Source organism: Mytilus californianus, unplaced genomic scaffold (genome assembly GCF_021869535.1).
Source record: "Mytilus californianus isolate M0D057914Y unplaced genomic scaffold, xbMytCali1.0.p SCAF_6, whole genome shotgun sequence".
NCBI lineage: Eukaryota > Metazoa > Mollusca > Bivalvia > Mytilida > Mytilidae > Mytilus > Mytilus californianus.
The window spans coordinates 21,748,633-21,764,914 of record NW_026262712.1 but is presented as its reverse complement, the minus strand read 5'-3'; the positions used below and the strand labels follow the sequence as shown (position 1 = coordinate 21,764,914).

General features: G+C 33.4%; 1 protein-coding gene across 5 annotated transcripts in view; it reads left to right on the top strand.

Moving 5' to 3' along the window:
* The window catches only part of LOC127704337 (uncharacterized), an 84,124-nt gene that overhangs the window by 25,322 nt on the left and 42,520 nt on the right, over positions 1–16,282 (top strand). For all 5 annotated transcript variants that reach the window (XR_007983233.1, XM_052208356.1, XM_052208355.1 and 2 more), the window contains one exon: positions 13,360–13,414. The gene's annotated coding sequence lies outside the window, so the exon portion shown is untranslated. The remainder of the gene's footprint in view (positions 1–13,359; positions 13,415–16,282) is intronic.

Below are 16,282 nucleotides of genomic sequence, written 5' to 3'. Positions count from 1 at the left end.
AGCATTTTTCTAGTTTCCAGACAATAACTTGTTTTCAAGTGTATGGATCTCTCTGAAATTGTACCACAAGGTTCCATATCACACAGGTAATGCTGGGATTGATTTTGGGGGTAATTGCCTCAAAATATTAGGAATTAGGGGCCAAAAAAAGGGGCAAAAAACAAGCATTTTTCTAGTTTCATGATAATAACTTGTGTGTAAGTGTATGGATCTTTCTGAAATTGCACTACAAGGTTCCATATCACAAAGGGAAAGCTGGAATTGAGTTTGGGGGTAATTGCCCAAAACGTTTAGGAATAAGGGGCCAAAAATAAGCATGTTTCTAGTTTCCAGACAATAACTTGTATTCAAGTGTATGGATCTCTCTGAAATTGTACTGCAAGGTACCAACCATACCACAAAGGGAAGGCTGGGATTGAGTTTGGGGGTGATGAATTATAAGGGGGTTCAAAAAATTTTGGGGGGGGGGGGGGGGGGGGGGGTTTTCCTTTTTTTTTTTTCCTTTAGAAATTTCCATTTTAAGTTGGTTATTTCTGTTTTATATTTAAAAGCAAATTATAATGATATGGTAGGAGATACACACCAAACAGGATGTGTGAATTATTATATAATAAGTATTGTGCAATAGCAAGAAATTTTCAATTGCACAGTATTGCACAATAGCAAGAAATCTTCAATTGCACAGTATTGCGCAATAGCAAGAAATCTTCAATTGCACAGTATTGTGCAATAGCAAGAAATATCCAATAGCACAATATTGCGCAATAGCAAGAAATTGTCAATTGTATAGTATTGCGCAATAGCAAGAAATATTCAATTGCACAGTATTGTGCAAAAGAAGATACTTCGTATAAATTGCTTATTTCTTGACCAATTTCAATGGGGTTTTATTCTTGAATTCTTGGGGTTCTTTAATATGCTGATTCTAACCGTGTATTAAGTTTTTGGATATTGGGCCCCGTTTTTAAATTGGTCCACATTGAGGTCCAAAGGGTCCAAAATTAAACTTTGTTTGATTTCATCAAAAATTGAATTATTGGGGTTCTTTGATATGCCGAATCTAACCGTGTATTTAGATTCTTAATTTTTGGTTCTGTTTTCAAATTGGTCGACATTAAGGTCCAAAGGGTCCAAAATTAAACTTAGTTTGATTTTAACAAAAATTGAATTCTTAGGGTTCTTTGATATGCTGAATCTAAACATGTATTTAGATTTTTGATTATGGGCCCAGTTTTCAAGTTGGTCCAAATCGGGGTACAAAATTAAACTTTGTTTGATTTAAAAAAAAATTGAATATATGGGGTTCTTTGATATGCTGAATCTAACCATGTATTTAGATTTTTGATTTTTGGGCCCCATTATCAACTTTGTCCACATTGAGGTCAAAAGGGTCCAAAATTAAACTTTGTTTGATTTCATCAAAAATTGAATTCTTGGGGTTCTTTGATATGCTGAATCTAACCATGTATTTAGATTTTGGATATTGGACCATAATAGGTGAATGTCCAATTTAAATTTTTTAAGTTCTTAGACCACATTCATTCTGTGTCAAAACCTATGCTGTGTCAAATATTTAATCACAATCCAAATTCAGAGCTGTATCAAGCTTGAATGTTGTGTCCATACTTGCCCCAACTGTTCAGGGTTTGACCTCTGCGGTCGTATCAAGCTGCGCCCTGCGGAGCATTTTATTTTTTTTTGGTGGAAGAAGCAGGTGTACTTGGAGAATACCACAGACTTTTCACAGGGAAAATAGCCATCCTTCGAGTCAATTTATTATACAAGTGAAAGATATGTGGAATGGATTTAGATTGATCATGCAATTATCATTCTATCATTTAACCTTCACTAATGTATTCTGCATTCACAATTACCTTAATTATTTGTGTATTCTACATTCACAATTACCTTAATTATTTGTGTATTCTACAATTTGTAATGTTCACAACAAAGGTGCAATCATTGCTCAAGATGTATATGAATTAGATGTGTGATGCATTTTGAATTTGAACCATTAATACATATTGATTGGGAGATTTTCTCATCACATAATGTACATGTATCTGCCTCTCAGGGATTGAAAATCTGGATAAATTATGAATACAATTCTGCTATATGTACAGATTGCTGTTGAATCAAAGGAAACTTTCTATACAAATTATCAGGATAAAATCAGTTGGAGGCAGTGTTAGCAGGGGGTAAATACAAATATCAAGCTGGTAAAGAAAGATATGTTATCTCTGTAAACTAAATCAGAGTGTCTCTATTTGATGTCTTTTCTTTTCTCAAGAGCTTTATCATGTATGCTTTTATTTTGGCCTAATAGGGAATTGCATCTTAGATACTAATGTGCATTCTCATAAATTTCTGGTGCAGCAATATTTCCTAGTCCTAAACTCAGTCAGAAGAGAATATAAACAACAAGAACTGAATATATGCACTGTATTGTAGATTTCTTGCAGAGCATGCCATTTAAACTTCAGAAATATCCAAAATCTCAGTGAATTTTTAATCAGATTAATAGTGTGACTATTTTCTAGAACCTGCTTCTTTTTCAATCTACCTAGGCCTTATTATTTATTATTACCAGTACGAAATTATGAGGCGTATTATGCATGAAAATCTGGTGTAAACCAGGCTATGTATTACTGGTTAATTATTAAGTCAGGGATTTCGTTACCACAAATTACTAAAAACCTTTACTAAATTCTTCCATGGATATAAAGATTTGGTTTTGAAGTTTGGTTGTACCTGTAGAAAACTTATTTTAAACGGGATAGCACAACCTAATTTTTACGAAAATGTTGTTTACGGAGCCCGAATATTTAGAAATGATCCAGGTAAACTTATCAATCCGATCCTTTAAATAAACTTATTCTTAAAGGTTACCAATTTAACACGGTAATTAGATCTTTGAATATTGTTTTTATTGGTATTAATATTGATTTTGTTATCAGTAAGTTCAAATCAAACTAAATATTATTTCTATATACATTAAAGCACATTCATGGCTCTACAATCTGTCGATTCTTGTATATTGGCATTGTACAAGGTCATGTTTTTCTCTGACTGTTAATGACGTCTTTACACTAAATCCATTGGATGTTGAATGTGTACTGATTGATATTTTAGTCTTAGATACAAGAATTTTTTTTTTATTAGTTGTTATTGGCTTTGAACTAGCTGTCAGTAACTGTGAGTACTCTCAGATCTGTCTTTTTGTTGTGGGGATGTATAAGTACCCTGCCACGTCCACTCTGTGTTTTTGTTAGATGTATTTCTATTTGTATCCATTTGATGAGTTATATTCAGGTGAGGATTGCTTTGTTGTGTTTTTTGGAAGAATTTGAAGTTGGAATTATAGAATCAAATTAATGGATGAACAATGAGAAATGAAAGGAAAGTATGATCAATAATAATTCTGTGAGTAACTAAGTCAAATTTTTTTATTTTTTAACAATTCAAGTTCTAGAAATCCTCTGCATTTACACTTGCAAAGGATAATACCATTTTAATCTTTTATAAGTTACATTTTGTAAATAACAGTATTATCGCTGATTTTTCAGTTCAAATGACAATTTTCTAAATAATTTAGTTAAAATGTTAAGTTTTATTTCCAGTAAAATTAATTGCCATAATTCTCATTTAACCTAAATTAAATTGAGCCAGTGTCTGGCTAAAAATTTCTCTATTTAGCTTCTTCAATGGTCAGTACTTCAAGTTTTATGTCAAACAATGAGAAATTGTAAACAACAGTACTAGTTTGTATCAATTACACAACATACACAGGGTATACACTGATTTACATTAAAAAGTGTTGTATTATGGAAGGATATTATTAATTGACCAGGCATACTCATTTGCATATTACGCCTGGTTTTCTGGTGACCCGGTGTACTCATTTAAATATTATGCCTAATTTTTATGCCTTGTTTTCTGTCTCAGTTATGCTTGATTTACTCCTGGTTTACGCCTTGTTGACGCTTGACATACATTCCCTCAACACTGCAATGACGCCAGGATATGGTATGAATTCTACGGCTAGTTTCTGTGTCATTTACAATCGTCACATTTTGAACAGGACTGATGCCAGTCCTCCGTCTAGAGTTGATTTGATTCTGAATGACTCCCATGTTTTACTAAGTGTCAGCTAATGATATTTCAACTGATGTTGTCATATTGGTATATTAAATTTGATTTGTTTTTGTATGCTCAGGCTTTTCACTTCTTACAAATTTGTATTTTTTATTTAATTTGACCTTGAAGTTACATGTGATTGTATATTCAATGACATTTGATACTTAGTTCTTACAGGATAGCTCTCAACTATATCAAAATAGGTCTCAACTATCAAATTCAAGAAGTTAGTGACTAAGATGAGATTGCAAGTAATTAACCCCTGCTCCTTCTGACTGCCGGTTAAAGCAGTGACTAAAATGAGATTGCAAGTAATTAACCCCTGCTCCTTCTGACTGCCTGTTAAAGCAGTGACTAAAATGAGAATGCAAGTAATTAACCCCTGCTCCTTCTGACTGCTGGTAAATCAGTGACTAAAATGAGATTGCAAGTAATTAACCCCTGCTCCTTCTGACTGCTGTTTAAAGCAGTGACTAAAATGAGATTGCAAGTAATTAACCCCTGCTCCTTCTGACTGCTGGTAAATCAATGACTAAAATGAGATTGCAAGTAATTAACCCCCTGCTTCTTCTGACTGCTGGTAAATCAGTGACTAAAATGAGATTGCAAGTAATTAACCCCTGCTCCCTCTGAATGTTGGTAAAGCAGTGACTAAAATGAGATTGCAAGTAATTAACCCTTGCTCCTTCTGACTGCTGGTAAAGCAGTGACTAAAATGAGATTGCAAGTAATTAACCCCTGCTCCTTCTGACTGCTGGTAAATCAATGACTAAAATGAGATTGCAAGTAATTAACCCCTGCTTCTTCTGACTGCTGGTAAATCAGTGACTAAAATGAGATTGCAAGTAATTAACCCCTGCTCCCTCTGACTGTTGGTAAAGCAGTGACTAAAATGAGATCGCAAGTAATTAACCCTTGCTCCTTCTGAATGCTGGTAAAGCAGTGACTAAAATGAGATTGCAAGTAATTAACCCTTGCTCCCTCTGACTGCTGGTAAAGCAGTGACTAAAATGAGATTGCAAGTAATTAACCCCTGATTCTTCTGACTACTGGTAAAGCAGTGATTAAAATGAGATTGCAAGTTATTAACCCCTGCTCCGTCTGACTGCTGGTAAATCAGTGACTAAAATGAGATTGCAAGTAATTAACCCCTGCTCCTTCTAACTGCTGGTAAAGCAGTGACTAAAATGAGATTGCAAGTAATTAACCCCTGCTCCTTCTGACTGCCGGTAAAGCAGTGACTAAAATGAGATTGCAAGTAATTAACCCCTGCTCCTTCTGACTGCTGGTAAATCAGTGACTCAAATGAGATTGCAAGTAATTAACCCCTAGGCCTGCTCCTTCTGACTGCTGGTAAATCAGTGACTAAAATGAGATTGCAAGTAATTAACCCTGCTCCTTCTGACTGCTGGTAAAGCAGTGACTAAAATGAGATTGCAAGTAATTAACCCCTGTTCCTTCTGACTGCTGGTAAATCAGTGACTAAAATGAGATTGCAAGTAATTAACCCCTGCTCCTTCTGACTGCTGGTAAATCAGTGACTCAAATGAGATTGCAAGTAATTAACCCCTGCTCCTTCTGACTGCTGGTAAAGCAGTGACTCAAATGAGATTGCAAGTAATTAACCCTTGCTCCTTCTGACTGATGGTTAAGCGGTGACTAAAATGAGATTGCAAGTAATTAACCCCTGCTCCTTCTGACTGCTGGTAAAGCAGTGACTAAAATGAGATTGCAAGTAATTAACCCCTAGGCCTGCTCCTTCTAACTGCTGGTAAATCAGTGACTAAAATGAGATTGCAAGTAATTAACCCCTGCTCCTTCTGACTGCTGGTAAATCAGTGACTAAAATGAGATTGCAAGTAATTAACCCCTGCTCCTTCTGACTGCTGGTAAATCAGTGACTAAAATGAGATTGCAAGTAATTAACCCTTGCTCCTTCTAACTGTTGGTAAAGCAGTGACTAAAATGAGATTGCAAGTAATAAATCCCTGCTCCTTCTAGGTTGCACTTTGTAAATACAGCTGTTTCTAAACCTAGCCTCTTTTGGGGAGATATAGAATATTCATAGATAATTAATTTTGTTTACAAACTGGATCCCAGTTATGATCTCTATGTTTCATCTCATAGAGACATAACTTGGGAATGTTACCAGTAGATATACATATGCATATTGTTTATATTGAAATCTGTGGTAATCCTACTGTTAAGGTAGGGGTAGTTAAGAAATTTGGTGTTAGTTTAAACTCTTAGAAGTTTGGGGCATATAAACGTTGAAAATATGCCGCACAGCCCTATATTTTGACCTTTGAAAAAAATAGTAGTGCATATAAACTTTTCATTCTAGGATATGATTTTTTTCAAAACTTCATAGTAAAAGGTTTACAGTTTCAGCCATAAAAGGAGTTCCTATGGGAAATTGCATTGTCAATATTTACAGAAATGCAACCTATATTGGGTGAAAAAAGAGAACATACAGAATTTATCCAAATTTGGTTTATCTCACTAGATTTTAATGAAATTAACTCAAATATGAAGTTTTATGAATATTTCATGAAGATTGAGAAAATCCTGGGCCTTAACTATGATGACTCAGCATAAATTCACAGTTTACAGTATGCATAGTTTACTTAAAGCCCTGAATGCAAAATAAATTCATAATATATGCATATTTGTTAGTTAAATTGTTGAGAAGTGCCTATTTTTACACTTCGCAGTCATTGAAACTCATAGATCCTTCTTGAATATTATTGGTGGGGTGTTTTTGTCCTGTCGATAACCCAAAAGTAAGCCGTAACACCTAAATCTGCTTTTTTTGTCACCACGGCATAAAAAGTACAAGCTAGAAATTCATAAATATCTCAACAAATATACATTAGTGTGTTCTATCCTGAATATGTACTAAATATTTCATATTGCTAGAAACAGCAAAATAAATGAGGAAATTTGAGGCCCCAGGGGCAAAAAACAGAGAAAATTTGCCTACCCCCTGGGTCATAAAACAAATAATTTAACTTGTAAATGCTATAATTTTATGATTTTAAAGGTCTTTATATAGAAAACAATAACTGTGCTTGGAAGTTTTGCAAAAATCAGATGTTAGCAGTCATTTCTATAAATTTTAAGTGAATTTATACAACTGACTTGTATCTGCATACATACAACTATTGCAAATATGGCTTTGTTTTAACACTTCTAGTTTATATATTAGCTAAATTATGTCAGATATATGGTAAGAGATGATACTGTTGTGACAAGAATTCTTAACTGGCCATTTGAGGCAGAAATTGTGAACTTTCATTGACAAATAGGCATACAGTAAGATGTGGACTGGAGACAGATGCAGGATTGGGTACTTTATATAATCTTGAATGTTGGAATGATTGACTGCTAAACATTACATTTACAGTATTCTGAAGTGCTTTCAATTTGGTATCAGAACAGTTTTAAACAGATTCTAGGCATTTCATGTCAGAAAACATGCAAATAGGGCAAGCTGGCAATAATTAAAATCTTGTTTTCAAATTCTTTAAAAAAATGAAACTGGGGAGGGGGTATAAAATGTACAGTAAAAGAAAACTTAGAGTATATGCAGTGATTTCTATAAGGCTATAAATCTGATAAATAAGTATAAATGTGAGAAAAAGTGTTTTTTGAGAGTTTTCTATTTGAATAAATGTTTGTATAGGTTGCACTTTGTAAATACAGCTGTTTCTAAACCACGCCTCTTTTGGGGAGATATAGAATATTCATAGATAATTAATTTTGTTTACAAACTGGATCCCAGTTATGATCTCTATGTTTCATCTCATAGAGACATAACTTGGGAATGTTACCAGTAGATATACATATGCATATTGTTTATATTGAAATCTGTGGTAATCCTACTGTTAAGGTAGGGGTAGTTAAGAAATTTGGTGTTAGTTTAAACTCTTAGAAAGTCGGGGCATATAAACGTTGAAAATATGCCGCACAGCCCTATATTTTGACCTTTGAAAAAAATAGTAGTGCATATAAACTTTCCATTCTAGGATATGATTTTTTTCAAAACTTCATAGTAAAAGTGGTACAGTTTCAGCCATAAAAGGAGTTCCTATGGGAAATTGCATTGTCAATATTTACAGAAATGCAACCTCTAACTGCTGGTATAGCAGTGACTAAAATGAGATTGCAAGTAATTAACCCCTGTTTCTTCTGACTGCCGGTAAAGCTTTTTTAGTCCCCTACTGAGGAAGTGGAAGGGGACTTTAGGTTTGTACTCTGTCCATCTGTCTGTCTGTCCATCCGTCAGTCTGGCAATCAGTTTTCCATATTTTTTACTTCATGCTTGAAGATATTTATTTGATATTTGGTGTATATTTTAATCATGACAAGTTACAGACCAAGTTCAAATTTTGTTACGTTCTGATGATTTTATCCAGAGATATGGTCCACGGAATTAGTAAATTCACTCAAATATTCAGTTTTCCGCTTTTTTTTTCATCATGCTTGAAGATATTGATTTTATAATTGGTATATAGTTTTTATACGACCGCAAAAAAATTTTGCGGTCGTATATTGGTATGACGTTGGCGTCATCGTAGTCCAAAGACACATTGGTTTTCGCACTTTATCTTTAGTTTAAGTTAATGGATCTCTATAAAATTTTACCATAAGGTTCAATACCACAAAAGGAAGTTTGGGATTGATTTTGAGGGTTATGGTACCAACAGTTAAGGAATTAGTGGCCACAAATAAGCATTTTTGTAACTTCCAGACAATACTTGTGTGTAAGTGTGTGGATCTCTCTGACATTGTACCACAAGGTTCCATATCATAAAGTGAATGCTGGGATTGATTTTGGGGGTAATTGCCTCAAAATTTTAGGAATTAGGGGCCAAAAAGGGGGCAAAAAACAAGCATTTTTCTAGTTTCATGACAATAACTTGTGTGTAAGTGTATGGATCTTTCTGAAATTGTACTGCAAGGTACCATACCACAAAGGGAAGGCTGGGATTGATTTTGGGGGTAATTGCCTCAAAATTTTAGGAATTAGGGGCCAAAAAGGGGCAAAAAACAAGCATTTTTCTGGTTTCAGGACAATAACTTGTGTGTAAGTGTATGGATCTTTATGAAATTGTACTACAAGGTCCATATCACAAAGGGAAAGCTGGGTTTGAGTTTTGGGGTAATTGCCCTAAACGTTTAGGAATAAGGGGCCAAAAAACAAGCATTTTTCTAGGTTCCAGACAATAACTTGTGTTCAAGTGTATGGATCTCTCTGAAATTGTACTGCAAGGTACCATACCACAAAGGAAAGGCTGGGATTGAGTTTGGGGGTGATGAATCATAAGGGGGTTAAAAAAATTTGGGGGGGATTTTTTTTTCCTTTTTTTCCTTTAAAATTTTCCATTTTAAATTGGTTATTTCTGATTTATATATAAAAGCAAATAATAATGATATGGTTTGAATAGGTAAATTAAAATTTTTTAAGTTCTTAGACCACATTCATTCTGTGTCAGAAACCTATGCTGTGTCAAATATTTAATCAATCCAAATTCAGTGCTGTATCAAGCTTGAATGTTGTGTCCATACTTGCCCCAACTGTTCGGGTTCTACCTCTGCGGTCGTATCAAGCTGCGCCCAGCGGAGCATTTTATTTTATATGTTTTTTTAATTTTAGTTCCTTTATATGTTTTGAATTGTGTGACGTCCATTTTCACTGAACCAGTACAAAATTTATTTAGGGGCCAGCTGATGACCACCTCTGTGTGCGGGATTTTCTCGCTGCGTTGAAGATCCATTGGTGGCCTTCGACTGTTATCTGCTCTTTGGTCGGGTTGTTGTCTCTTTGACATATTCCCCATTTCCATTCTCAATTTTATTATCATGACAAGTTACAGATCAAGTTTGAATTTTGTTCTGATCTGATCATTTTGTGCAGAGTTATGGTCCTTGGACTTAGAAAATTCACCCAAATAATCAGTTTTCAACCCTTTTTTTGGTTATGCCTGAAAATATTGATTTAATATTTGGTATGTAGTTTTATAATGACAAGTTACAGATCAAGTACGAATGTTGTTCCAGTCTGATGATTTTGTGCAGAGTTATGGTCCTTGGACTTGGAAAATTCACTCAAATAATCAGTTTCCACACCTTTTTTCATCATGCTTGAAGATATTGACTTGATATTTGTTATATAGTTTACACCATGTTCTCCATACTTTTCATAGCATCTACAAAGTTAAAGCTTCTTTATAAATGGTACCTTAGCAGTTCATCTGGTTACTAGTATATGCCTTACTTTTCCTTAGATGTTCTTTTTCCTCTTTACTGAAAACAAACTTCAATCTTGTGTATCTTTTTTAAAGTACATATTGTTTTTTTTTATTTTGTCTAATTTTTACATTAGAGACACTAGAGATCATTTAAGTTTTATAAGGCTAGTAAGATTGGTAAATTTTTATGCCACCGCCGTAGCGGAGGGGGCATTAAGTTTTACCCTTGTCCGTCTGTACGTACGTCCCAAAATTGGTTTCCGTTCTTTAACTTTAGTTTGCCTCAACCAAATGTTATGAAACTTATACACAATGCTTATTACCACAAAACACAGATCAAGTTTGAATTTTGGTGGCGTCACTTTTCCCGTTCTAGAGTTATGCCCTTTACAAATGGAAAATTGCTGAATTTATCGTTTCCATTCTCTAACTTTAGTTTGCCTCAACCAAATGTTATGAAACTTATACACAATGCTTATTATCACAAAACACAGATCAAGTTTGAATTTTGGTGACGTCACTGTTACCATTCTAGTGTTATGCCCATTTACAAATGGAAAAATTGCCGAATTTTTCTTTTCCGTTCTCTAATTTTAGTTTGCCTCAACCAAATGTTATAAAACTTATACACAATGCTTATTACCACAAAACACAGATCAAGTTTGAATTTTGGTGGCCTCACTTTTACTGGTCTAGAGTTATGCCCCTTTACAAATGGAAAAATTGCTGAATTTTTCTTTTCCGTTCTCTAACTTTAGTTTGCCTCAACCAAATGTTATGAAACTTATTCACAATGCCTATTACCACAAAACACAGATCAAGTTTGAATTTTGGTGGCGTCACTTTAACTGTTCTAGAGTTATGCCTCTTTTTAAATGGAAAAATTGCAAAATTTTTATTTTCTTCTTAATTTCAAGTAATTTTTATTAAAATTGGAGTTATCTTCCTTTGTCCATGATTATAATTGAATCAACTACATTCAATGCTTTATACAATGCAATGTTTAAATTTGACTTCCACTGATAAAACACAGATCAAGTTGAATTTGGGAAGTGTCACTTTAACCATTATTGAGTTATGCCCCTTTGTAACTTGAAAGATTGCAAAATTTTTAGTTTCCATTCTGTAACTTAAGTAAATTTGCCCCAACCAAACATTATGAAACCTATACACAATATTCATTAACACAAAACTAAGATCAAGTACAAATTTTTTGTTTCCGTTTTCTAACTTTAGTGCCTCAACCAAATGATATGAAACTTATACACAATGCTTATTACTACATAATACAGATTAAGTACGAAATTTGGTGGCAACACTTTTACCATACTGAGTTGTGTCCCTTTATAAACATAAAAATTGCTGAATTTTTCATTTCCGTTCTCTAACTTTAGTTTGTCTCAACCAAATGTTATAAAACTTATACACAAACGTTCTAGAGTTATGCGTGTTTACAAATAGAAAAATTGCTGAATTTTAAGTTTCTGTTCTCTACTTAAGTTAGCCTCAACCAAATGTTATGAGACTTACACACAATGCTTATTACCACAAAACTCAGATCAAGTTCAGATTTGGGTAGCGTCACTTTTACCGTTCTTCAGTTATGTCCCTTCATAACTATATGATATGCAAGCGGGGGCATCATCTGTGTCCACATGTGGACACTATCCACATTTTTTTTTATTATTGTAGAGGGAAATGATGTCTTTGAATAAAAACAACATAGCAATGAAACAGTCAAACATATATTATGTTTAAGCTCTGATGAATATACAAGAAAATAGTTCATTACGTGTCACTAGTTTAAGAAATAGGGAAGGCCTTGTGCCGAAATGAAACATAATCCTAATGTTCCAAAACAGAATGCGGAAAATATAGGTAACAAGCTTTTGATTAGATATATTCTTATCAATAAAAGTTAACCTTAATATTTACTAGTTCATGTTAAAACTTCCATATCAGCACTTCACACAGGCTAATCTGTCAGATTATTCAAAATTACGATAAAGCAGTCTGGAGAGGGAATTCTTTGATTTGTTTTAATCTTTAAAGTGTTTGTATGACAGAATAAACAAATTTAAATAAAAAATCTTTTTGTGTGACATCTGAAGTATGTATTGAATAAATTTTTTTATTTGATTTAATAATCTACACTATTTGGCTGAAAAATGAAGGAAGACTGAACGATGTTATCAACAAAATAATTCTCATTATAATTATTTTGAATGTAAAAATTACTTTATTTCAAATACACAAGACAAAACAATAATAACTATATAATGAAGAAAAAAAAATATTGCAAAGCTTTAGTCATTTAGTAATATGATTCCCCAAAATAATTCAGATATTTCATATCATGAAACAGTGTAAATTCTAGAAGAAATGCATAATTGTTTATGTCTAAAAAATTTAGGTATGCTTTTTTCCCATATCCTATTTAATATACCATGATCATACCACCTCAAAACAAGGCTTCCCTGTATTCACAAAACAAATGAAAATATATTTCTGCATATTTTAACTTCCTGTATAAATTCTGCAAAATTGGCAAAAAATGTGATTGCATGAAGTTTGAAATTGAGTGTGGAGGTCAGTCAGAGTGGTCAACCTTTTAAGTTGTATGGGTTTTTGAGATCCTTGCAGTTGGCTTAAAACTCAGTTGAGATTAATAAAATCTATATGCAGAATTATTATGTACTTAAGTTGACATTGAAATGCCATAAGATATCAAAAATGTATTGAAAGGAAAGCATATGTTTGTTATGGACATTTAATTTCCTCAAGGTCATGAGGGAAATTTATATCACACCTTATGTATTGTCATTTGACTATAAATATGTCTTTAAAGGAAATGTTTATTCTATAAAGCTGTCATCTAACTTTTTATATACATTCAGGAAATTGATTTTATTAAAAGCTGGCATCTGAGAATTGTTAAATGTTACAGGTATTTACTTTTCATTTTCAGATCATTTTAAAGAATGAATTAAAATGAAGAAACAAAGAAATACATGACTTCCAAGGTAATTTAAAAAGAATAATTCTATATATATACATGTAAGAGATCATGAAAAACTTCCAGAATCATTTAAAGATTGGATGACCTTCAATCAACATGGCTATCATTACTATATATAGGAACATTGGGGTAAAATGGAAATATATGGCCAATGTCTTGAAAACCATAGTAGATACAAAGTGTCTGACTGGATGGCAAAGGTTTGAAGAATTTCAAGATATTTAACCAAACTTGACAACAGCCAAATGGATAAACAAACAAATAAACATTCATCATTTACTATTTTAATAACTGCTTACTTGTAGCCTGGGAGGTATTGGAAGCATTGGGTCAATACATTTTTTATCATGATTTCTAAATATTAATACTGACAGACAGGCAGATTCAGGCTCTTCATATGAAGGTTTTTTTCATAGTTCAGCAAATATGTAAACAATAGCATATTATTTGGCCACACTGTCATGCTCTTTGATCCCATACAAATATATAATAATCATTTATATATTTAACCTAGAAATACAAGAATGTGCCTTTAGGTTATTTTTTATTTTGATTTTTCGACAGAGTTGCTAAACTAATCAGTATAGATCAAATTTGTGACCTAAAATGATTAATGATATAAAATAAACTTGGTTGTGACCCTTCAGGCCAAATATGGACATTTTTCGATGAACTAAGGTTGGGAAATTATAGATTTTAATTCAAATACTGTGTAAGTAGTGAATGTTATTTTAATTTTTAATAATGTTACTTATATTTTGTGTGAAATTCCATATTTTTTTTCAGATTTATTAATAAGTGAATTACAAAACAATAACCAATATTTCTATTAGAAATAACACAATAACTGTATCAGTAAAAGAATGCTATATTGAAAAAGGTTGACTTATAAAATTTGGGGAATTGGTAAATAAGAATGAATATCTGCAGTAAATAAAACATGGCCCAGGATGCAGTATCTGCCTAAAGCTGGAAGGTTCAGGCTTCAGTATCCACCTACAGCTGGATGGCCAAGGCTGTAGTATCCACCTATAGCTGGAAGGTTCAAGCTTCAGTATCCACCTATAGCTGGATGGGCCAGGCTGCAGTATCCACCTAAAGCTGGATGGCCCAGGCTGTAGTATCCACCTATAGCTGGGTGGCCCAGGCAGCAGTATCTGTCTATAACTGGATGGCCCATGCTGCAGTATCCTTCTATTACTGGATGGCCCAGGCTGCAGTATCCACCTATAGCTGGATGGGCCAGGCTGCAGTATCCACCTAAAGCTGGATGGCCCAGGCTGTAGTATCCACCTATAGCTGGGTGGCCCAGGCAGCAGTATCTGCCTATAACTGGATGGCCCAGGCTGCAGTATCCGTCTATTACTGGATGGCCCAGGCTGCAGTATCCACCTATATCTGGGTGGCCCATGCAGCAGTATCTGCCTAAAACTGGGTGGCCCAGGCAGCAGTACCTGCCTATAACTAGATGGCCCAGGCTGCAGTATCCCTCTATTACTGGATGGCCAAGGCTGCAGTATCCACCTATAACTAGATGGCCCAGGCTGCAGTATCCACCTATATCTGGATGGCCAAGGCTGTAGTGTCTGTCTATTACTGGATGGCCCAGGCTGCAGTATCCACCTATAGCAGGATGGCCCAGGCTGCAGTATCCAACTATAACTGGATGGCCGAAGTCATTTTTATCAAATAAGGAAGCTTTTACAATGAATTGTTCAGTCTTTGGTGTGTATAAAAATATGGTTGAATAATAGACTTTAATCAGTAATATTCCATTCCCCAATGTTTATTTATAGCATTTAGGGATCACTACATATAGCTTAATGTCTTCTTTCAAAGAAAAAGATAATTCCTGAAATATACATTTTAATTTGTAGACTGGAAAACATTGTATAGAATTCACTGTAAACAACAAATATAGGGAGATATTTTTCTCTTAATTTCAAGTAATGCACGTGTACTGGCATAAAATCACTAAATTGCAAATCCATTGGCCAAAAAAATCAACATTTCTGGTTTAAAGTTGTATAATGATATTGAAACAGCAGAGCTATTTCACTGATTTTTTTTTTCAATGTAAATTCAAAATTTGTCAAATCCATTCTTATTTTATTCTCATTATAATTTTGTTTTATCATAATTGTTCCCTATTGAAATTTGTACACAAAAATTCATTCATGCAATAATTCTTTTTTAAGACAAAATATGTGAAACATCTAACCATTTTACAGGCTATTGTAACAACAAAGAACTGGAATGGTTACAGTTTTCTACTAACTTATATGGACAAAGAAACTTAAATTCTTATTTTCTAGAAACTACCTACATTATACATTTCACAATCTGTGTAGAAATTTAAATTATACGAAGAGAAAATCACTTATACATGTTAAATGCAGTATAGTTTATGAAATATAAGAATGTATTATTCATGAAGCGTGCTCAGTTATCTTTAAAAATATAAAGAATAGATATACAATTCATATTTAACCACACCCAAATGTGCATAAATATAAATATAAGTTCTTGCTGAGTTAAAATACACAAAAAACATAACCTTTTTGTGCAACTTTATTATCTTTTAAAAGTGTAACATAAATATTTCAAAATAGTTTCAGTATAAAATTTCAACATTAAGCAATAAAGTTGACCTGCTTAAAACATGTAGTATTATAAATTTCATAACTGTTGCATTAGATGACATAAAATATATACCTGTGTTTATTTATCAGGATGTCTTGTAATCTGACCATATGCGTGTCTCAAAACATGTGTTTTATAAAGGATTCTTATTGTTGCCCTGTACATTTGTATATGAACTAAAAGGAGTTTAGTTTACATCAACAATATAAGCAAAAAAACCATCTATGTG